General features: G+C 47.8%; 1 protein-coding gene across 1 annotated transcript in view; it reads right to left on the bottom strand.

Moving 5' to 3' along the window:
• LOC133136282 (integrin beta-1-like) overlaps positions 1 to 16,318 on the bottom strand; it is a 29,609-nt gene extending 13,291 nt beyond the window's left edge. Inside the window, exon 1 of the mRNA XM_061253625.1 lies at positions 15,925 to 16,318. The gene's annotated coding sequence lies outside the window, so the exon portion shown is untranslated. The remainder of the gene's footprint in view (positions 1 to 15,924) is intronic.
• Positions 16,319 to 23,161: the final 6,843 nt, after the last annotated feature.

Genomic DNA, 23,161 nt, shown 5'->3' with positions numbered 1-23,161 from the left:
GAAAACCAGCAGACCCAGTAGCTCTCCAGGACCAGGGTTGGAGACCACTGATCTATAGCCTATGAGACACTGTACACCAACTGCACCATCTACAGCCCATTCATAGCAAAATGTCATTGAGGTAGTGCCATAGTATGATGTCATAACCCAAAAGCTTGATTGCTTAAGCTGAACATTAATTATGCATTAAGCTCGTTAAGCATTTGGACGAGGGATTGTGCTGTGACCAATGATCTCTGTGGTTAAATGATCTGCACAGATCAAGAGCTCAGCTATGTACATTTACCTGTTATAAAGCCATTTGGTTTCTCATTGAGCTTGTGGATCAACAGTTATTAGTAGAGAACAGAATCTGCTAGTCTCACCCTCATGCACAACAGCTGACAGAGCAAACATTGATATTGTCAGCTCTCCTCGATGCAAGCCACTTGCCAGCTTTGGCCGCACCCATGAGTCCCTCTCTCTCTCTCTTGCTCTCTTTCAACTGCTCTCCTTTTAACTAGCCAATCAGAACATGCAGAAAGACTGTCTGTAAACATACAGGAAGCTGCAGAAATGAGGTGTGAAAAATGTGGTGTGTCCAAAGATACCGTGAGAACTTCCTGTGACTACAGAGCAAAAGCCTCACTGGCACTGAGCTCCTGCCACAGCTTTGGGAAGAAAACCGAGCCAGACCCTCACCGTCACACACGAGACTAACCATGTCCTCACCGTCACACACGAGACTAACCATGTCCTCACCATCACACACGAGACTAACCATGTCCTCACCGTCACACACGAGACTAACCATGTCCTCACCATCACACACGAGACTAACCATGTCCTCACCGTCACACACGAGACTAACCATGTCCTCACCATCACACATGAGACTAACCATGTCCTCACCGTCACACACAAGACTAACCATGTCCTCACGTCACACACGAGACTAACCATGTCCTCACCGTCACACACAAGACTAACCATGTCCTCACCGTCACACACGAGACTAACCATGTCCTCACCGTCACACACGAGACTAACCATGTCCTCACCGTCACACACGAGACTAACCATGTCCTCACCGTCACACACAAGACTAACCATGTCCTCACCATCACACACAAGACTAACCATGTCCTCACCGTCACACACAAGACTAACCATGTCCTCACCATCACACACGAGACTAACCATGTCCTCACCGTCACACACAGGACACTAACCATGTCCTCACCATCACACACGAGACTAACCATGTCCTCGCCGTCACACACGAGACTAACCATGTCCTCACCATCACACACAAGACTAACCATGTCCTCACCATCACACACAAGACTAACCATGTCCTCACCGTCACACACAAGACTAACCATGTCCTCACCATCACACACGAGACTAACCATGTCCTCACCGTCACACACGAGACTAACCATGTCCTCACCGTCACACAGGACACTAACCATGTCCTCACCGTCACACAGGACACTAACCATGTCCTCACCGTCACACACGAGACTAACCATGTCCTCACCGTCACACACAAGACTAACCATGTCCTCACCGTCACACACGAGACTAACCATGTCCTCACCATCACACATGAGACTAACCATGTCCTCACCATCACACACGAGACTAACCATGTCCTCACCGTCACACAAGACTAACCATTTCCTCACCATCACACACGAGACTAACCATGTCCTCACCATCACACACGAGACTAACCATGTCCTCACCATCACACATGAGACTAACCATGTCCTCACCATCACACACGAGACTAACCATGTCCTCACCGTCACACACGAGACTAACCATGTCCTCACCATCACACACGAGACTAACCATGTCCTCACCATCACACACGAGACTAACCATGTCCTCACCGTCACACAGGACACTAACCATGTCCTCACCGTCACACACGAGACTAACCATGTCCTCACCATCACACACGAGACTAACCATGTCCTCACCGTCACACACAAGACTAACCATGTCCTCACCATCACACATGAGACTAACCATGTCCTCACCGTCACACACAAGACTAACCATGTCCTCACCGTCACACACGAGACTAACCATGTCCTCACCGTCACACACGAGACTAACCATGTCCTCACCGTCACACACGAGACTAACCATGTCCTCACCGTCACACACAAGACTAACCATGTCCTCACCATCACACACAAGACTAACCATGTCCTCACCGTCACACACAAGACTAACCATGTCCTCACCGTCACACACAAGACTAACCATGTCCTCACCATCACACACGAGACTAACCATGTCCTCACCGTCACACACAGGACACTAACCATGTCCTCACCATCACACACGAGACTAACCATGTCCTCGCCGTCACACACGAGACTAACCATGTCCTCACCATCACACACAAGACTAACCATGTCCTCACCATCACACACAAGACTAACCATGTCCTCACCGTCACACACAAGACTAACCATGTCCTCACCATCACACACGAGACTAACCATGTCCTCACCGTCACACACGAGACTAACCATGTCCTCACCGTCACACACAAGACTAACCATGTCCTCACCATCACACAGGACACTAACCATGTCCTCACCATCACACACGAGACTAACCATGTCCTCACCATCACACACGAGACTAACCATGTCCTCACCGTCACACACGAGACTAACCATGTCCTCACCGTCACACAGGACACTAACCATGTCCTCACCATCACACACGAGACTAACCATGTCCTCACCATCACACACGAGACTAACCATGTCCTCACCATCACACAGGACACTAACCATGTCCTTACCGTCACACAGGACACTAACCATGTCCTCACCGTCACACACGAGACTAACCATGTCCTCACTGTTACACACAAGACTAACCATGTCCAAGGAGCAAAGGAAAACAGGAAACAGGAAGTGATGCAAGCATAGAGGCTTCATGAAGCTACAATTAGCAGTCAGTCTGAAAGTAATCTGTGAAACAAACTTGATTGGACCAATAAAAAAAAATTGCACAGGAAGCCATGATTGGTTAAAATCAGTGAGTCACAAAAACAGAAACATCACCAGCACTCCGGGACCAGGGTTTCCTTCCCTTGACCTAAACACTGCTTCTCTACCCTTTCACTCTGGCTGGGAAAACAAAGACTATCCATGTGACATATCAGTGCTTCTCCAGGATGGGACACATCGGCCTGTGAGCCAGGAAGGGCGTCAGCCTCACCGACGGCCTCAGGAAAAAGAGAGAGGAGAGAAGGATGAGAATTCCTCTTCTCTGCAGAGCTGGAGCTGTGCTTTTAGGGGCTGTAGCTGATGGCACACGCCTGACAGAGTCTCGCTCCATGTCTGTTCCAACATTCCTGAAAGGCCAAGCCTTTCCGAGGGGAGGGGGAGGGAACAGCGTGCCGTCTGCTGCCATATTCGGTCAGACATCTCCCAAACCCCCACCCCCTCCAGTCCAACTCCACCCTCCGCCTCTCCTGGGCTTTTAGGCCAGTTTGCAGTTTCCTCTGGCCAGCCCGAAGCTTGTCAGCAGCGCTTTAAAAAAACCCCCAAACATCACTCAAACTCCGGAGGGCTGGGTGGGGTGTTCAGAAAGTGCTGATCCCGTTTAATAATGAATATAGGCATAGGAAACCCGATCTGAGATCAGCACTCCTCTAAAATGCTTTCTGACTGCAGGCCAGAACCTGACTGCAGCAAAAAGGCCAAAAAGGCAAAAAGGCCCTGCTCCACAACTCCAGCGCAGGAATCCTGCAACCGTCCTGTGCAAAAAGGGCCACACAAACACGACAGAATCTAACAACAAATGTGCTATAGCTGCAGTGTCCCCACTTTACTTTTCTGGGTAAGTTATGGTCATCTAGCAGAAGCGACATTATTGTGTCCAGGGAAACTTACACAAGTTTTACATAGTATCCAGTTTTGCAGGTCGATGCTAACTGAAGCAATGCAGGTTGAGGAACCTTTGGGTTACAGGCCCAGTGTCCTACAACACTACCCATAGGGTATCTCCGGACCACAGAGCCATGCCGATGCAGTCTCTGTAATGCTAAGGGTCCGCACAGTCTGCCCAAAACCCATCGACTCTGCAGGTGTTAAACATGGTTGTGAGCAAAAGGTCCCTTTTCCTCACTACTTTGATTCATACCACAGGTTCCTGTGGAATTTTCCGGATGTGAGCTCACAACCTCCTTCACAACCGCCTTAACCCTGACTGCTAACCCTAAACGTAACCTGGACTCTAACCCTAAACTTAATCGAAAACAGGACTCTTCCTCCATGTTTCCATGGCAGCCGTGTGGAACTGGCTCCCAGACATAACCTCCCAAAATGGCTGCCCCTCTGCTCCCAGGAGAGAAGAACACTCAGTCCTCCCCCGTCTTCCTGAATGAGGAAATCCAGACACCCCCATGACATCATCATCAGCCGTTTAACCAGGACCAGAGGCTTGCTGACGTAGATAACCGAGCCTCTCTCCCTCTCCCTATCTTGGGCTCTATCTGTCTCTCAGTCTCAATATCTCCATCTCTCCCACTCTCTGGGTCTCTCCCTCTCCCTCTAGAATACCAAACAGCCTCTGGTGTTTGGGGGGGGGGGGGGGGGGGTCTCTGTGGTGACTGTTATGCTCATTAAACTGAGACAACGATGAGCCAATGGGCTTCACCACCCACAGACCAACCAACAGTCCAATCAGACCAGTCTTACTGGTGCACGGTGAAGAGCACCTCCACCTCCTACTTAAAGACTCAGCCGGAAACAGCGCCATTGTGTGGTTTCACTCCTGAGCTTGAGGCCACAGCCACCCACGCTACGGGGGAATAGGGTTTCTGGGAAGGCCCAGGGACAGCTTTAGAGTGCTCTTCACACTGAACACCAGCAGACAGTGTAGCCCAACAAGACCCTAACCCAACTCCCCCAAACCCTAACCCCAACTCAACTCCCGATAACCCCACTCGCCGTAACCCAAACTCACAAGGTTTTCGTTCAACCCAGCTTTGTGTGAATGCTGAAATCCAGATTATGGCAGTGGCAAGAAATAATGTTGGGGCTCTTCTGTGAGAATCTGCATCAGCATCCTGTATATCCTCTGGAACGAAGCAATTGGTCAACACCCCGCAACCCAGCCCACCCAAACCCTAGCCCAGCCAAACCCCAGCCCACCCAAACCCAGCCCATCCAAAGCCCAGCCCACCCAAACCCCAGCCCACCCAAACCCAGCCCAACCCCGACTGGTCAAACATCCGCTGAAGGCTGGAGCAGGAGATAAGGCCTCAGGCCTGCCGCGCCCCGGTGGCCCTGATAAGAGCCAGGGCTCTCAGGCTCCACAGACTCTACAAACTGCTCTGGGTTCTCTGCAGTCCGACGGAAGTGGCCTGCAGCGGGAGTGCACAGGTAGGTAATTCAGTTTCCTTCCTATTTACAGAACGTATGCAGGGTATTGGCTGTGCGGTAAAATTTAACATTTGCACCACTGCTTTGAATTCAGGCCATCTGTAGCATTGAGCCAGTTAATTTAGCGAATTGAAGCCACTTATGTACATTCTGAAGTTTTTGTTTAAAACTGTATTTCTTTACAGGAAAAAGTGCTAAATTTGGACTGCAGACCCTGCCGATAGCTCAGAGCTTTAAGTCTACTCCCATGCACCATGCATGAAGTACCAAACGATAACAGCAGCTTCAACGCTGCAGAGACTTGAGCAGCACCTGAACGAGACTTTAGTGGGGCCGTATTGGGCAGGGAGACGCGGGGGCCGTATTGGGCAGGGAGACGCGGGGGCCGTATTGGGCAGGGAGACGCGGGGGCCGTATTGGGCAGGGAGACGCGGGGGCCGTATTGGGCAGGGAGACGCGGGGGCCGTATTGGGCAGGGAGACGCGGGGGCCGTATTGGGCAGGGAGACGCGGGGGCCGTATTGGGCAGGGAGACGCAGGGGGCCGTATTGGGCAGGGAGGCGCGGGGGCCGTATTGGGCAGGGAGACGCGGGGGCCGTATTGGGCAGGGAGACGCGGGGGCCGTATTGGGCAGGGAGACGCGGGGGCCGTATTGCGCAGGGAGACGCGGGGGCCGTATTGGGCAGGGAGACGAGGGGGCCGTATTGGGCAGGGAGACGCGGGGGCCGTATTGCGCAGGGAGACGCGGGGCCGTATTGGGCAGGGAGACGCGGGGGCCGTATTGCGCAGGGAGACGCGGGGGCCGTATTGGGCAGGGAGACGCGGGGGCCGTATTGCGCAGGGAGGCGCGGGGGCCGTATTGGGCAGGGAGACGCGGGGGCCGTATTGGGCAGGGAGACGCGGGGGCCGTATTGGGCAGGGAGACGCAGGGGGCCGTATTGGGCAGGGAGACGCGGGGGCCGTATTGGGCAGGGAGGCGCGGGGGCCGTATTGGGCAGAGAGACGCGGGGGCCGTATTGGGCAGGGAGACGCAGGGGGCCGTATTGGGCAGGGAGGCGCGGGGGCCGTATTGGGCAGGGAGACGCGGGGGCCGTATTGGGCATGGCGCTCTGGGTCCTCCATCATCCCCCAAATGACAGAGTGCGATGATCAGACTCACTGTAATGCCAATAAAACTTAAAAAGGTACAATAGATCATTTTGGACTTCTAACGGTCAAGAGAGGAATTGCAGCAACAAATACGCTCAAACCACAACACTGTTTATCCCACCCCTTCTCTTTGAACCGGCTGAAGTTGAAACGCCATTGGCTGTGGCAACTAGAACCAATTTTCAACCAATGAGCTTGAATTATTGTACAGCTATAGATGTTTTGGTGTGTGCTGGCCCGTCAACTGCATATTTTGAAACCCGAATTTAAGGACTATACACACAGGCAGAGGGTGAGTCAACATGTCAGTGAGCCTTTTTCAATGCTAAGAAGGGATTTACAATGGTCTTGTAACAATATTTTAACACAAAAAACAGAAATAGGATATATATATATATATATATATATATATATATATATATATATATAAATGGAAGAAAGATAAGAATTGGAGAGAGGATAGAAAAGCGATAAAGAATGAGGTTGAGAAAAGGGAGAGTGACTAAGGCAGAATGGAATAGAGACCATAAGTTCTAATAAACAGGGTTTTGTTGAGGGCACAGATCCAGGTGAATGAGTCATATTTACACTGTGGATAAACACTCAGCTCCATGGCTTTCTATGGTCAGAGCTGCTCTGCAGCTCTTAATCCGCCTGCAAAAATACAGCCGCACTTTCAAAACTTCAGAACATTATCTGGCATAGGAAATACATATTTGGACCTCAAACTGAAGTTATTTAACTCAGTCAGGGAAAAAATAAGCCACAATAATGGTGCTGCCTGGTGTGAAGCAGAGGGCAGGGGACTCTTGGTTTAAGCCCAGAACTCAGCGTTCCCATGACCCAGGCACTCACACGAAATCAAGCACAACGCAGGCCACGCCCCTACTCAAAGAGCACAACATCTCAGCCTGAATAATGCATGAGCCATTATGCAGGCCAAGAAAAAATAATTCTGCAGACGACATCTCTCACATAGTAACTTGTTGCAGTGGGTACCACTGCCGCATCACAGCAAGGAGGTCCTGGTTCGAATCCCGGTCGGCCGGGGCCTCTCTGTGTGGAGTTTGCATGTTCTCCCCGTGTCTGCGTGGATTTTCTCCGGGTACTCCGGTTTCCTCCCACAGTCCAAAGACATGCAGGTCAGGCTGATTGGAGAGTCTAAATTGCGTGTGAGTGTGAGTGAATGGTGTGTGTGCCCTGCGATGGACTGGCGACCTGTCCAGGGTGTATTACTGCCTTTCACCCATGCTGGTATAGGCTCCAGCCCCCCTGCGACCCTGTTCAGGATAAGCGGGTTAAGATGATGGATGGATGTGAACACAGACACCACTCTGTGTGGACTTATTGGACCTTTAACAGTTTACACCAACAGACATATGGCTGATGAAATATGAAGAGCTTTGAACTGAAGCTCACCATCACTGAGACTCCTGCTGGATAGAAACATCACATGAGGCTGTGGTTCTCTGGTCTCAATATTAGAGCCTTAAACATCCTGCTGTCCTGCAGATGCATGGAATGAGCTCATTGTGATCCATAGACATGCAATCGTGTGTGAATTTATATGCCAGAGACAGCAGTACTGATATGCAGAGTCCTTTTGCAAAGACTGAAACACTATTCATGAATGAATGCACAGAAAACAGATGCATTTACATCTAATGAATTTAACCCCACACCATCTATACGTCTATAACTGTCTATATGCAAAACCAGACGATGCCATACAAATGTTTAGAGCACACACGCTCATGCATCTCTTCAGTACCTATAAGGTGCAGTACTCCACAAACAGGTCTCCTTTTTCAAAATATCGTACAATAAATTGATTAGATCTCAAGCCAGGTAAGAACACAAAATTAAAGGCAAGGGGCAAAGGTGAAGAGTAGACTAACATATCACTCACTCCAGGACATGGACACAGCAAGCACACACCATGGCACCTGAAAACACAGCGTAGATCTGGGGCAGACATAGCGAATACACTGCACTGACCAATACAGTCTACTGATAATACACTGCACTAGCAACCATGGCTAATACGCTGCACTAGCAACCATGGCTAATACGCTGCACTAGCTAACATGGCTAACACAGTTCACTCAGGACAGGGGTTGTACACTTTGTTCCACATTCACTCCCTGATGACTGTTGCGAGTCATGGCAGGAGGTGCATCATGCAACGCGCTGATGACTGAGTCCGTGACTTTCCTCCTGGCCAATCAGAGGAGCCGAGGCCTGCGCAGGCCTGTTCAGACTGGCGCTAGAGTTCTGGTGAATGTACACACTGCACACACACTACAGGAGAGGAGTACAGAGTACAGTGTGTGTCTCACAATCTCATAATAAATTACACTGGGCTAGGCCTGTGTGCAGCTGCAGTGAGACCACATGCCCAAGCCACGGGACAGAAACACATCAGCAAAAGTCAGAAAATTCCATCTGCGAATTCAACAGGACGCATGACCACACACATGCGTGTCTGCAGTACTGCAACTCATAAAACACAGGAGGAAACAGACAGCAGTCTCAAGCTTTCTGCAAAACAGCTCCAGAGGATCAGTGAGTGAAGTGGACACATGCAGAACCCATCAGGGGGGACCGGCCCTGATCTCTGGCCCACGGCCGAGATCGTCCCATTGTGATGCCCCAGCTGCTTCCACACAAACACACCAAGATGTCCATCCAGGGAGAGGAGCCAGCTTCTGTCTGCAGAAGCATCGTGCCTGTCGCAAAGCACTTCCGTCTTTGTGAGGTCGAGTTAAAAACAGAAAAAAAAAAAAAAAAAAAAAACAACATACAGATGAGTTTCTTTCACTTCTCTTTTAAAACCACTTTCCTGATGAAACAGGAACCCCTCACCAAGACAACCTCGGGTTGGGAGGGGTGTGGGGGGGTTAGGGTTGGGAGGGGTGTGGGGGGGTTAGGGTTGGGAGGGGTGTGGGGGGGTTAGGGTTGGGAGGGGGTGTGAGGGGGTGTGAGGGGGTTAGGGTTGGGAGGGGTGTGGGGGGGTTAGGGTTGGGAGGGGGTGTGAGGGGGTTAGGGTTGGGAGGGGTGTGGGGGGGTTGGGAGGGGTGTGGGGGGGTTAGGGTTGGGAGGGGGTGTGAGGGGGTTAGGGTTGGGAGGGGGGTGTGAGGGGGTTAGGGTTGGGAGGGGTGTGGGGGGGTTGGGAGGTTAGGGTTGGGAGGGGTGTGGGGGGGTTAAGGTTGGGAGGGCTGTGGGGGGGTTAAGGTTGGGAGGGGTGTGGGGGGGTTAAGGTTGAGAGGGCTGTGGGGGGGTTAAGGTTGGGAGGGCTGTGGGGGGGTTAGGGTTGGGAGGGGTGTGGGGGGGTTAGGGTTGGGAGGGGTGTGGGGGGGTTAGGGTTGGGAGGGGGTGGGGGGGGTTAGGGTTGGGAGGGGTGTGGGGGGGTTGGGAGGGGTGTGGGGGGGTTAAGGTTGGGAGGGCTGTGGGGGGGTTAGGGTTGGGAGGGCTGTGGGGGGGTTAGGGTTGGGAGGGCTGTGGGGGGGTTAGGGTTGGGAGGGGTGTAGGGGGGTTAGGGTTGGGAGGGGTGTGGGGGGGGGTAGGGTTGGGAGGGGTGTGGGGGGGGTAGGGTTGGGAGGGGTGTGGGGGTAGGGAGGGGTGCGGCTCCCAGCCACAGTGTTCGTAGCATCCACTTCCTGTCAGGAAGGGAAGTGTCTCCGGGGGAAGAATGACTAACTACATAAGAGAAAAAAAAATACAAAAACAATGTCCACGATCTGTCCCATTTCTGTTCACAACAGGCCTGGACTTCCTCCCATTTTTCAGCATGTCAATTTGTTCTGAAACTGAACCCCACAAACACACAAGCACAAAATAAAAATACGAATATTCTAACTAATTAGCAAAACTTGCAGGCTTGATTCTCAGCTGACACACAGCCATTGTAGCCTATCTGTTTTGGAACAAAACAGGAGATATTAAAGTTATCTTGGATAAAAGTGCCAGGATATGAATTGGCCAATCTCGATAAAGACTGAAGTCTAACTGTAATGAAAAATCTGATCCATTGTTTTCTATATTAATATTTTGTTACAAATTATATAAATGAATGACAGTCTCATCAAGATGGGTCAGCTCATTTCCTTTGCTCAGTCTGTCGTTGACGTGGTTTAGACAGAGGGCATTATGGGCACGCAGGCCGCACCCGGACAGGTGTAGTGCAGTGCTGATGTTAACAGTAGAACTCAAAATATGATGTTAGAACATAAACTTATCACCATATCACCACTGAAGGTGCATTTAAATGTAGAATTGGCCAGGTACACATCTGCGAAAGGGGCAGCCTAGTTGCTAAGGTACAGGACTGGAACCCAGAAGGTTGGTGGCTCAAGCCCCGGTTTAGCCATAGTAAGATCAGAGCAGCTGTTGGGCCCTTAACCCCACAGTGCTCCAGGGGGGATTGTCCCTTGCTTTGTCTAATTAACTGTAAGTCACTTTGGATAAAAGAATCAGCAAAATAACTGTAATGCGGAAGGTTCAGGGGTCAGCAGGAGGTGAGTGTAATGGGACTGGGGGGGGGGGGGGGGGGGGTCAGCCCCTAATGGAGATGAAAGGAGAGGTTCCACACCTGTTCCCCATCATCTTTACAGCTGTGTGCTGTGGGGGCCGAGTGTAGGCACCCTGCTGTGTGACTGTGACTGTGTGTGTGCGTGTGTGCGTGTGTGCGTGCGTGACTGTGTGTGACAGTGTGTGTGCGCGTGTGACTGTGTGTGCGTGTGACTGTGTGTGTGCGCGTGTGTGACTGTGCGTGTGTGTGACTGTGTGTGTGCGCGTGTGACTGTGTGTGACAGTGTGTGTGCGCGCGTGACAGTCTGTGTGCGTGTGTGCGCGCGTGACAGTGTGTGTGCGTGTGTGCGTGCGTGACTGTGTGTGACAGTGTGTGTGCGTGCGTGCGTGAGTGTGTGTGTGAGTGCGTGAGTGTGTGAGTGTGTGAGTGCGTGAGTGCGTGCGTGACTGTGTGCGCGCGTGACTGTGTGCGCGCGTGACTGTGTGCGTGTGTGACTGTGTGTGTGTGTGACTGTGTGCGCGCGTGACTGTGTGCGTGTGTGAGACTGTGTGCGTGTGTGAGACTGTCACACGCACAAGGCGACATGGCTCAGGCAGTAAGAGCAGTCGTCTGGCAGTCGGAGGGTTGCCGGTTCGATCCCCCGCCCGGGCTGTGTCGAAGTGTCCTTGAGCAAGACACCTAACCCCCAAATGCTCCTGACGAGCTGGTTGGTGCCTTGCATGGCAGCCAATCGCCGTTGGTGTGTGAGTGTGTGTATGAATGGGTGAATGAGAAGCATCAATTGTACAGCGCTTTGGATAAAGGCGCTATATAAATGCCAACCATTTACCATTTAACATCAACCCGACCAGAGAAGATGACTGAAAAGAGGAGCAGACAGGGAGGGTCACTTCTCATTCCACACCAACTTCTGCTAATCACAATAACAGATTAAATCGGTCTCTCCGTGGGCTAGTTTCACAGCCACAGACTAAGTTTAGCCGGTTTTCTACAGAGAACATTCATTCAATGTTGAATTTAGCCTTGGAATAGGCTTTACCTTTACCTTACTCATACCTTGTGAATTAAACCATGGGTTAATTCACAACTGACCTAAGATCAGTTTATAAACCGGTTTACATCAAACAGCAACATAGAATAAATAAATGAAAATACTGATCATTCCTGGGGGTTTGTGAAGATGCACACACTGATTGGAGACCAGTGGGAGAGTGCAGGCAGGAGTGTCATTTGTGCAGTATGGGGGGGCTGTCAGACTGCACCATAATAAATCAGATGAGTAACAGCCCCTCCCCTCCACCCCACCCCCAATCCCAGCACTGAGGTCACATCAATTCAGCTGGCATGATTCACTGCCCCCCCCCCCCCCCCCGCCCCTTCAATTATACCCCCTCCCATCAAGCCCTTCCATTTCTATAATTGCCCTGGGTCTTGGGGGGGGGGGGGGGTATTCTCTCTGTGCAGAAGGGTACAGGGAGGACAGAGAAAGCCTTATGAGCATTAGCGAGGCGTACACAGATAGCTCCTGAGGTTCAGCTGCCCATGTGAATGTGTGTGTGTGCGTGTGAGAAACGGTGTTAGACCACAGATAACCGCACCGGGGGAAACCCGCCCTGGACTCAGACAGACACGGAGAACAAAATGTGTGAAAACGCGGCCAAAAAAGGGGGGGAAACATTCGCCACCATGGCGTTACACTATAGACACCTCTAGTGCACCAGCAGTATAGAATAAAAGGTACTTATGAATACCCAGACAGAACATTACTGTACTTCCAGTGTACAATCGGGAAATGTGTTGCAGAAAGAACCAAAATGTCCCTTCATGGTACCCTTATTTCTGAGTGTATGACCTCAGGGGCAATGTTAGATTCCTGCTGATTCGTTATTAACTGGAAACCTGTTACGCATTCAGTATAATGGAGTCACCCACAATATTTACACACAACATCCCCAGCAAACAGCTGAACTGACAAACTTTACACTGCTCATCCCTCCCTGACCTGGTGAACTTATCTTCTTTATCAGCCTAAAATCTACAGGGCACATCATCTCATCACATGACCTTAATCTGCTCTGAGGGTGCCGTGGGGTGGCCTGTAGCGTAGTGGTTAAGGTAAATGACTGGGACACGCAAGGTCGGTGGTTCTAATCCCGGTGTAGCCACAATAAGATCCGCACAGCCGTTGGGCATCTTGAGCGAGGCCCTTAACCCTGCCTTGCTCCAGGGAAGGATTGTCTCCTGCTTAGTCTAATCAACTGTATGTCGCTCTGGATAAGAGCGTCTGCCAAATGCCAGTGTAATGTAATGTAATGTTCTGTGTGTTGAGTGTTGAGGTGCTCTGTGTGTTGAGTGTTGAGGTGCTCTGTGTGTTGAGTGTTGAGGTGCTCTGTGTGTTGAGGTGCTCTGTGTGTTGAGTGTTGAGGTGCTCTGTGTTGAGTGTTGAGGTGCTCTGTGTGTTGAGTGTTGAGGTGTCTGTAGTAAATGAAGTCTACAGATCAGCTCTAGCGCAGGACTCTGGGGCAGGACTCCGGGGCAGGGTAAATACCATGCCCTGTGGCTACGCTCCATAAGCAGGAAGTGACACACCTTACTGCACTCACATCACAATGCTATCTCCACAGGTGAGCCACACATCCTGCAATCACACACAAAGGACTCTGTCTCACACACTCCAACACACACACACACTCTCACACACACACACTCTCACACACACACACTCTCACACTCACACACACACTCTCACACACACACTCTCACACACACACTCTCACACACACTCACCCCATGTTATATTTACTCCCCTGTGTAGTCAGTTGAAAACCAAGGTCTTCAGCATTACTGCTGGCCACATGAACATAATGCAGTGAGCATATGCCCAGGCTCACCCCATCTCACCACAGCACACCGCGCCCTTATAAAGTCAACTTGGATTAAGTCAGCCAGCGCTAACGCTAATGCTGAAAGTTCACAAACCACTCTGCAGACAGGCAAGCCTAAAGGGCACTCTGGACAAATGAAACTCAATCTGAAGTAGGGTGCCCATTATAAAGTATTTAAGAACTCTTCCCTCAGTTCATCTCAATGGTAAAATTCTGAAAAGGCAAACGAGCATAAAAAAAGAGATAATGATGCTCACTCATTTGTACAACAAGGTACTGTGCATCTTTGTAAACAAGAATAACAAGGGCCCGTTACGACTTATCCTCCATTTTGGTTTTGTAAACGGGCACCGTTTGAGGCTGTGAGGTTGCAGGCAATAATGTAGTGGTTCTGGGCCACAACCATCACTTTTTTTTTTGCACTTTGGGAAACAGCAGTATTCTTCTTTAGGGCCACCAAAACCCTATTCCGGCTTTGCATGCAATACTGTCGTGGGAAAACTTGACGCAAAACAGCCTTTTATAATGGTGTCTCTTCCGCATGTACCGGGGACACAGTAAAAGATTCCACTGATTCCATGTTTTCCATTTTTCAAACTGTGATTCGATTTCCACACAAAATGTACTGCAAGTCGTCCGTAACCCTTGAAAGATTTCCAGTGCATCACAGCCAAACATCACTGCAATGTGAATGACGTCATAGTGGACACAGCTGACATTTTCAACTTGGTCAGTCGAGGAGAGCGCGTGGTTACAACCTAATCCAAAAGGCTACACGCGTTAACCAAAATGACCACTGCTCACCGTGTGGCTGAACATCCATTGTTCGCGGAACACCTCGTATCTCTCACTTTGTAAACGTCTCACTTGCTAACTTCATTCGGTATAGCCGGAAGGCCATTCTTCTAGCCTAGTGCTCCTCTGAACTACGGGCCTTTTGTTCCCAGTCACAGGCTGGAGATTGTCTTAGTTGAATTAGTCCTTCATATAATTTTCCTTTTTCAACCTAAAATATAGGGAACCTTTGATATAATGTTTTCCCCTAATGTAGCCCGTTAAAAATAACGGTTTTGGTAATAGCGTTTACCGAATTTCGCCCGATGGGAAATCGCTCTGTGGCGACTCGTTGGCTTTACATTTCATTTCAAAATGAACCATGTCCTCTGAGTTCACTGTACCATTTCCAACAGAGGCACTCCCTTGTAACAGACTCGTCTAAACGTTAGCCTACTAAACGCACGGTATTGGCAATCCTGTCTATTGTACGACCCTCTTAAAACTTGAAGCCTAGGAAATGTCTTAAGTTTATCGAAGTGAATGTTGTAAATCACAGTGTTGATGAACACAATCTAACTTTTCCCCAGATCAAACAATGGCGTGCGAATAGTCAACACTGCAGATACCCTATAAACTACAATTCCCAGTCTGACGGCAACAAAAGTAACAATATCTATCTAGCATCCACAATCAGTAGATTCGGTGCTAGTGTCACGTTCAGCAACAGAAAAAAACAACGAAACAGTACAAACTGAAAATAAAGCGACCGCTAATTTTGTTCCCACAACCCCGGGGCAGTAGATATTTTGGGCCTTGACAATAGGAGACGGGGTCTAAAACATCGGCTCCTTGTCAGAGTTTCTAACATGCACAGACTCTTCGAAATCAAGGTAAAGTTGTACTGTATGCTACTACAAATGAAAAGTACGATGTAAACCCCAACTTTAACGTTCGCCCCATGCATCAGGTCCCCACACCCAACCACATCCAGACCGCATTCCACTCTGAGGACAGGAAGATCGCGCTAGCTGACTGGACAGATAAAGGGGCTACCGACACGAAAAGGCAAACAATAAACTTGAAATAAAGGAAACTTCTTAAAAACGCAACGACCTGATGAAACTGCTCCCGCTCGTGAACGGAAAACAACACAATTTTTTTATTTTATAATCACTCACCTTAAAACTCGATCAGCAAAAAACAGTCCGTTGTTTTCACTTTCAAAGCAACATAGGTAGCACCTATTGTTACGAGGGCTTTACTGCTTCCAAACCAGTCTGTATATTTTTGTTCTTTAAGATGGAAACACCGGTAGCGACCGCTCGCTATATCCACTTTATAACAGACTAAGGTTACCTATTCTTGGGTGAGAAGAAAAGTCCGCTTTGAGTATTTAACGTTATAGTATCTGTCCTTTCGGTTCCAAAATAACGGGCATCTCACTGTAATAATGAAATGAACGTAACTTAAGTCTTTAAAAGAGAACTCCAGGTATGACTAAATCCTCCGCACGTATCCCCGACCGTGCTTATACCCTTTTCTCGAGTCAAGAAGGACAGACGGGAGGAGCATAAACTAAGCAACCGCAGCCAACAGCCTATCTTGACCCGCCCCCACAGGAAATACCGAAGGGCTGATGCGAGAAGGGATGGACTCATAGGAGGCATCAGCGCGCATGCGTCTGCTTTGACCAATACACCGCTGCAGTTTACTTTTCAGATAAAAAACTTGGATTGGGAGATTTGGGAGATTTAGACAAATTGCCAATTTAGCTACCAACATTGTGCTTTTAGATAAAACTAGAAGATACTGTACAGAGGATGAGAAATTATGCCATGATGGAACATATGCACATCAATGGTGGATCTTGCAGAGAAGAACACACTTGAAATGATTAACTCTTATCCTGCTCATATTCCTCAGAGAATAATTTCATGTTTAAGTCTGAAACATTGCACCATATCTAAGATTACAGGGACTTTACCAGTACCAACAACAGTAAGTGGGACCTAAACAGATCAATTAGCTAATGTGATGAACCACTACACTTACCCTGCCGCTCCACATAAGATATATGATTAGCCCTCTGGGCTAAAGACCAAGCAGAGCTAATCATATATCTCATGTGGAGCGGCTGGGTAAGTGTAGCGGTGTGCAGTGTGTGTGTCAGTGTGTGGTATGTGTGTGTGTGTGTGTCAGTGTGGGTGTGTGTGTGCAGTGTGTGTGTCAGTGTGTGGTATGTGTGCAGTGTGTGTGTCAGTGTGTGGTGTGTGCAGTGTGTGGTATGTGTGTGTGTCAGTGTGTGGTATGTGTGTGTGTGTGTGTGTGTGTGTGTGCGCGCGCAGTGTGTATGTCAGTGTGGGTGTCAGTGTGCTGTGTGTGTGTGCAGTGTGTGTGTCAGTGTGTGGTGTGTGTGTGTGTGTGTGTGGTATGTGTGTGTGTGTGTGCAGTGTGTGTCAGTGTGGGTGTGTGTGTGCAGTGTGTGGTATGTGTGTGTGTGTGTGTGTGTGTGTGTCAGTGTGTGGTATGTGTGCAGTGTCAGTGTGTGTGTCAGTGTGTGTTGTGTGCAGTGTGTGGTATGTGTGTGTGTGTGCAGTGTGTGTCAGTGTGTGGTGTGTGTGTGTGTGTATGCAGTGTGTGGTGTGTGTGCAGTGTGTGTGTGTGTGTGTGTGCAGTGTGTGGTATGTGTGTGTGTGCGCAGTGTGTATGTCAGTGTGTGTGCAGTGTGTGGTATGTGTGTGGTGTGTGTGTGTGTGTCAGTGTGTGGTATGTGTGTGTGTATGTCAGTGTGGGTGTCAGTGTGTGTGCAGTGTGTGGTATGTGTATGTGAAGTGTGTGTGCAGTGTGTGTGTCAGTGTGTCGTATGTGTGTGTGTGTGTGTGTGTGTGTGTGTGTGCAGTGTGTGGTATGTGTGTGTGCAGTGTGTGGTATGTGTGTGTATGTCAGTGTGGGTGTCAGTGTGTGGTATGTGTGTGTGTGTGCAGTGTGTATGTCAGTGTGGGTGTCAGTGTGTGTGTGCAGTGTGTGGTATGTGTGTGTGTCAGTGTGTGTGTGCGGTGTGTGGTATGTATGGAGTATTGGAAGGCTAGCCCCATAAGGTAGAGTAGAAGCTGGTGTGCAGCCCTGATATTAATGTGCACTTCTTTACTTTATGTCTCTAATGCAAACTGGCAGATAAGTGCTGAGCTGACTCAAGCCTCATACAGTCCCCTCCAAAAATATTGGAACAGCAAGGACAATTCCTTTGTTTTTGCAATGCACAGAATACATTTGGGGTCATTTGATGAACATGAAGTGAATTAATTCAGAATTCAGAATTTCAGCTTTTATTTCCTGGTATTTACAACTAGATGTGTTAAACTACTTTAACTAGAACATAGCACATTTGATATCAGACCACCCAGTTTTTTAGGTGAGAAAAAGTATTGGAACACAGTGTATTTAAGTTAATGAAAGTAAATAACTCTTAATATTTGGTAGCATATCCCTTGCTTGCCATAACTGCATGAAATCTGTCACCCATTGACGTCACCAAACTGTTACATTCTTTTGTGATGTTCTTCCAGGCTGTTACTGCAACCTCTTCCTGTTGTTTGTTTCGGGGGGGTTTTCCCTTCAATCTCCTCTTCAGGAGGTCTAAAACCTTCCACTTTTTCTCCCTAATGAAGTCCTTTGTTGTGTTGGCAGTGTGTTTTGGGTCATTGTCTTGCTGCATGATAAAGTTCCTCCCAAATAGTTTGGACACATTTCTCAATAAGTTGGCTGACAGAATGTTTTTGTAGATTTCTGAATTCATCCTGCTGCTCCCATCATGGGTTACATCATCAATAAAGATTAGTGAGCCCACTCCAGAAGCAGCCATGCAAGCCCAAGCCATGACACTTCCTCCACCGTGCTTCACAGATCAGCTTGTATGTTTTGGATCATGAGCAGGTCCCTTCTTTCTCTACACTTTGGCCTTTCCATCAGTTTGATAGAGGTTAATCTTGGTATCATCAGTCAAATTGTAATCCTGCCTTCCCATTCTTACTACTGGTGAGGGGTTTCCATCTTGTGGAATAGCCTGTATATAGCTGCGGTTAATTGAGACCTTTACCCCTGTCCTGTGGAGATTGTTTGTGATGTCACTGACTGTCTTGTGGAGATTGTTTGTGATGTCACTGACTGCCCTGTGGAGATTGTTTGTGATGTCACTGACTGTCCTGTGGAGATTGTTTGTGATGTCACTGACTGCCCTGTGGAGATTGTTTGTGATGTCACTGACTGTCCTGTGGAGATTGTTTGTGATGTCACTGACTGCCCTGTGGAGATTGTTTGTGATGTCACTGACAGATTTTTAGGGGGTTTTCTTCACATCTTTCACAATGTTTCTGTCTTAATTGTTTTTTTAATCCGTATAATAAAGCCTGCAAAAATCCTGGTGACCATTCAAAAAAGAGGACTACCTTGTCTGCACAACGTCATGGACAAAAATCCAGGAACAGTTCGAGTTAGGGTTAGAAAGAAAAACAGATCAGTCTGCTCTCTCTCTGATGCACCACGCAGGCCCGACAGTAGCTCAAGGTTAGCACTGATGAACAGATGGCTTGTCTCTCATAACCTGGCCTGAGTAAATATGTTCACTGAGATCAAACAAGCAGCTTTACAGCTCTCTAGCACCTGTGCATTCCTGCTTGTCTCCTCAATGCTGAGAAGTACAGGCAGATTCTTATCCATCATGCAATACCACCAGGGAGGTATCTGATTGGCCCCAAATGTATTCTGCAGCAGGACAACGGCCCCAAACATACAGCCAATGTCATTAAGAACTATCTTCAGTGTAAAGAAGAACAAGGAGTCCTGGAAGTGATGGTATGGCCCCACAGAGCCCTGATCTCAACATCATCGAGTCTGTCTGGGATTACATGAAGAGACAGAAGCATTTGAGGCTGCCTAAATCCACAGAAGAACTGTGGCTAGTTCTCCAACATTTTTGGAACAACCTACCTGCCGAGTTCCTTCAAAGTGTGCAAGTATACCTAGAAAGATTGATGCTGTTTTGAAGGCAATGGGTGGTCACACCAAATATTGATTTGATTTAGATTTTTCTTCTGTTCATTCACTACTTCTGTTCATGCCTTTTGTTAATTGATAAAAAATAAACTATAAACATTTCTTTTTTGAAAGCATTCTTATTTTACACAGTACTGTACCTTGTTTGCTGTTAATAGTTTAAAATTAACCAACCAATCAAATTTTATTTATATGGCACATTTTTACAAAGAATTCACAAAGAGTTTCACAGTAAGCTTGACATTATACCAGCCTAAACCTCCCCAAAGCACTCCAAAGGTGAGGTCACAAGTTTCACACGAGCTGTTATTCTGAGAGAAAGTTCCGCTGGAGGTAAACATTCAATGGCGTCACTGCGGACCAGCACGGCTTAAAGAGGGAAATGGTAAAGACGGTTAGTGCGGTCTACTGCGCGAGCCGCAGCCTGGCCTCATTGTGGTGCGCGCTGGTCCGTTCGCGTGAAGTGCGCAGGGCGGGACACAGGGGGCAGCAGTGAGCACACAGCCTCGCAGGAAGTCTCGCCCTTCAAATATGAGTAGCGCTTTAAATTTACTGCGCTGTTTCTCGAGCTGCCACCCCGCCAATGTGGCGTGGCTCGAATAAAGCGGAAGTTTGTTTTCCCGTCATCCGTTTCCTGGTTCGTTTTCTGTGTCAGACGCCAAATGTTTCAGTAGTTCAGCAGTTCACTTATGTTGGCGTTGTGAAGGTTCCCTTAACATTACGACCTAGATTCAGTTGAATTTAACGTAGTGGCACTATAAACTTAATTTCATTACTACGTTTCAAGGTATAATCCGTTTTAAAAAGTGCAGCCTCATGGCTCAGAAATCAAGATTGATCAGTTCCATAAATTGTGTTGAGATTTAAAGTAATAACTGTCGAACGTCAAGCGGAGCTCTGTTTGTGTGCAATAGCGCCACCTCATGGTCAGCAAGAGCAGAATGAATTCATCACTGAAACCAAAATAGACAACATTAAATATTGCAATGTTCATCAGCACAAAGGGAAATTAATGCTGGTCCTATATTTCCCACAAATATCTGGAGTTGGTTACACCAGTCAGGAAAATCATATTTTTGTCACATCGTAAAATGTTTTCAGTGTTCGCTGTACAATAGTTTGCCGGTTTTAATGACAATATATACGTTTGCCAGATTTTGGTTTTGCTTACGGACAATCTTTGGTGATTCTAATTATTTGTCCAGTGACTATGCACGGTTTTAAATCGTAAAATAAATAAAATTAATGTATAATCACTTGCTAATGGAGGTGAGACTAACAGAAACTCTGGGGATGGATCCAGTAAAGGGGTTGAGCACCTTCCGATTGCGCACTATTTATGAATTAGCAGAGCAATTGGTGGCTTTGGAATAATTTCACTAGGCCTGTAAAACTGTCAGCTTTGATTTGAAGCCATTGTATGTTGTGTGTATGTGCGCCGTCTAGTGGAAATAAGGGTGAACATACTGTCAGTCAAATCGCAGCTCAAAGTGAGCTGGGGTCTGTTATGGCAGGAGCAGACGCTGCGGCCCTCCAGGATGGGATATAATAAAAAAGAAAATATTTTGGCAACCAATACAGGGCTAGGTATATCCAATTACCATTCTGATTTGGTATTATCAATTAATCGTAAGGGGACACACGGAAGCAGGGTCGTAGGTTTCATTTCAACATTGGGGGCGGCGGCACATTAAGCGGGGGGTCTGGGGAAATTTTGAGCATCTGTCACTTAATTTCCTGCATTCTGGTGAATTTTTATGAACCAATTTGCTCCTCTTCTGCATCAATTTATTGTGTAAATTTATTTTATTTATGTAAAGGAAAAGTCATCATTCAGGTAGGCTACCCATATAGTGACTGTTCGATGGCTTTTAAGAACATTCCAAATCGAAATCTTCACATTTCCCTCAGTCCAGCTTCCTCATTGTTCGCCGCAAATGTTTCAGACCGTTTGCAAACAGAATGCTAACGGAAAAAAAATAAATTGTTTGCAAACTGTTTGCTGAAGTTTAACGCACCTCAGATAACTTCAGACACAAGTTATAAACTAGATAACGTTAGCGTTTCATCCGCAGATACTCTCATTCAGAAACACTGACGGTAAAACAAGCGTGATAGTTACTTACACTAGACTCACTACACTATCACGCTTCCTCAACGGTAGACATATAGCAACTGCGAGTCAGCGAGGCCGGCAGACCCAGCAAGGTTAAGATGGTATGGTCCAGTAGGGGTGTATGAAATAATTGTAAAATAGGTAAGAAGGATATCTAAGCGTTTACACCCTCTGTGCTGTTATTTTTTACCTGTATTGGGGAGGAGGTTATCATTCATTATGTTTTGGGGGGACAAATTCACCTCTTCTAAATATTGAGGGGGACATGTCCCCCCCTAAATCTACGGCCCTGCACGGAAGATTGCGGAGCCACAGGTTTCCTCTGAAACGTGCAGCTCAGCTCCCCGCAAATTGGTCAGCCAAAACATAAATAGTGTGTAAGATGTTTTACACAAACTTTCTAAACCCTTTCTAGATTATCACCCCCAGAGGTCCTGTTAATGTTCCATCCCCAATACCAGTAATCTTATATTTATTTAATCTATTTTATGTTTTGTTTCATAGTCATGGGTCAAATAAGCAGAATTACATTACATTATTGGCATTTGGCAGACACTCTTATCCAGAGCAACGTACAGTTGATTAGACTAAGCAGGAGACAATCCTCTCCTGGAGCAATGCAGGGTTAAGGGCCTTGCTCAAGGGCTCAATGGCTGTGCAGATCTTATCGTGGCTACACCGGGATTAGAACCACCAACCTTGCGTATCCCAGTCATTTACCTTAACCACTACGCTACAGGCCACCCCAGAATCACATTAGATTCTGCTTATTTTTTTTAATAAGCTAAACCAACACAAATACACAGTACCAAACCTTGGACTCACCTTGCCCTTTTTGACTTTTTCTGATTAATGTTTTATTTCCTCTTGTTTGTCATCAAACAAATGACATGAGCTCAAAGTGCAGATTCTGAGCTTTAAGTCATCAAGGGTCCAAAGTACTGTGTGCTGCTGTCCGATATGCAGGAGATACTACAATCTGTCCTTCCATCAGGATCATTTTAAATACCCGTTTGAAGTGTGAAATAGAGGATATTACTCTGATGTGATATGGAATCTCATTCCAAAGTTTGGTGTATGTGTGAAAAAAAGATATATTGCCCGTAGTTGTTTTAGGCTGGTACAGGATTAAGTGCAAGTGAAAGTGATCTGGTGATGTGTTCCAGTCTTGTGTTGTGTCTTAGAAGTAGCACAGTAAATGATCGAGGGGAGTGATTGTTCTGAATCTGAAAGTAAGATTTAATGGC

Source organism: Conger conger, chromosome 9, assembly GCF_963514075.1.
Source record: "Conger conger chromosome 9, fConCon1.1, whole genome shotgun sequence".
NCBI lineage: Eukaryota > Metazoa > Chordata > Actinopteri > Anguilliformes > Congridae > Conger > Conger conger.
This window is presented reverse-complemented; position numbering and strand designations above follow the sequence as displayed.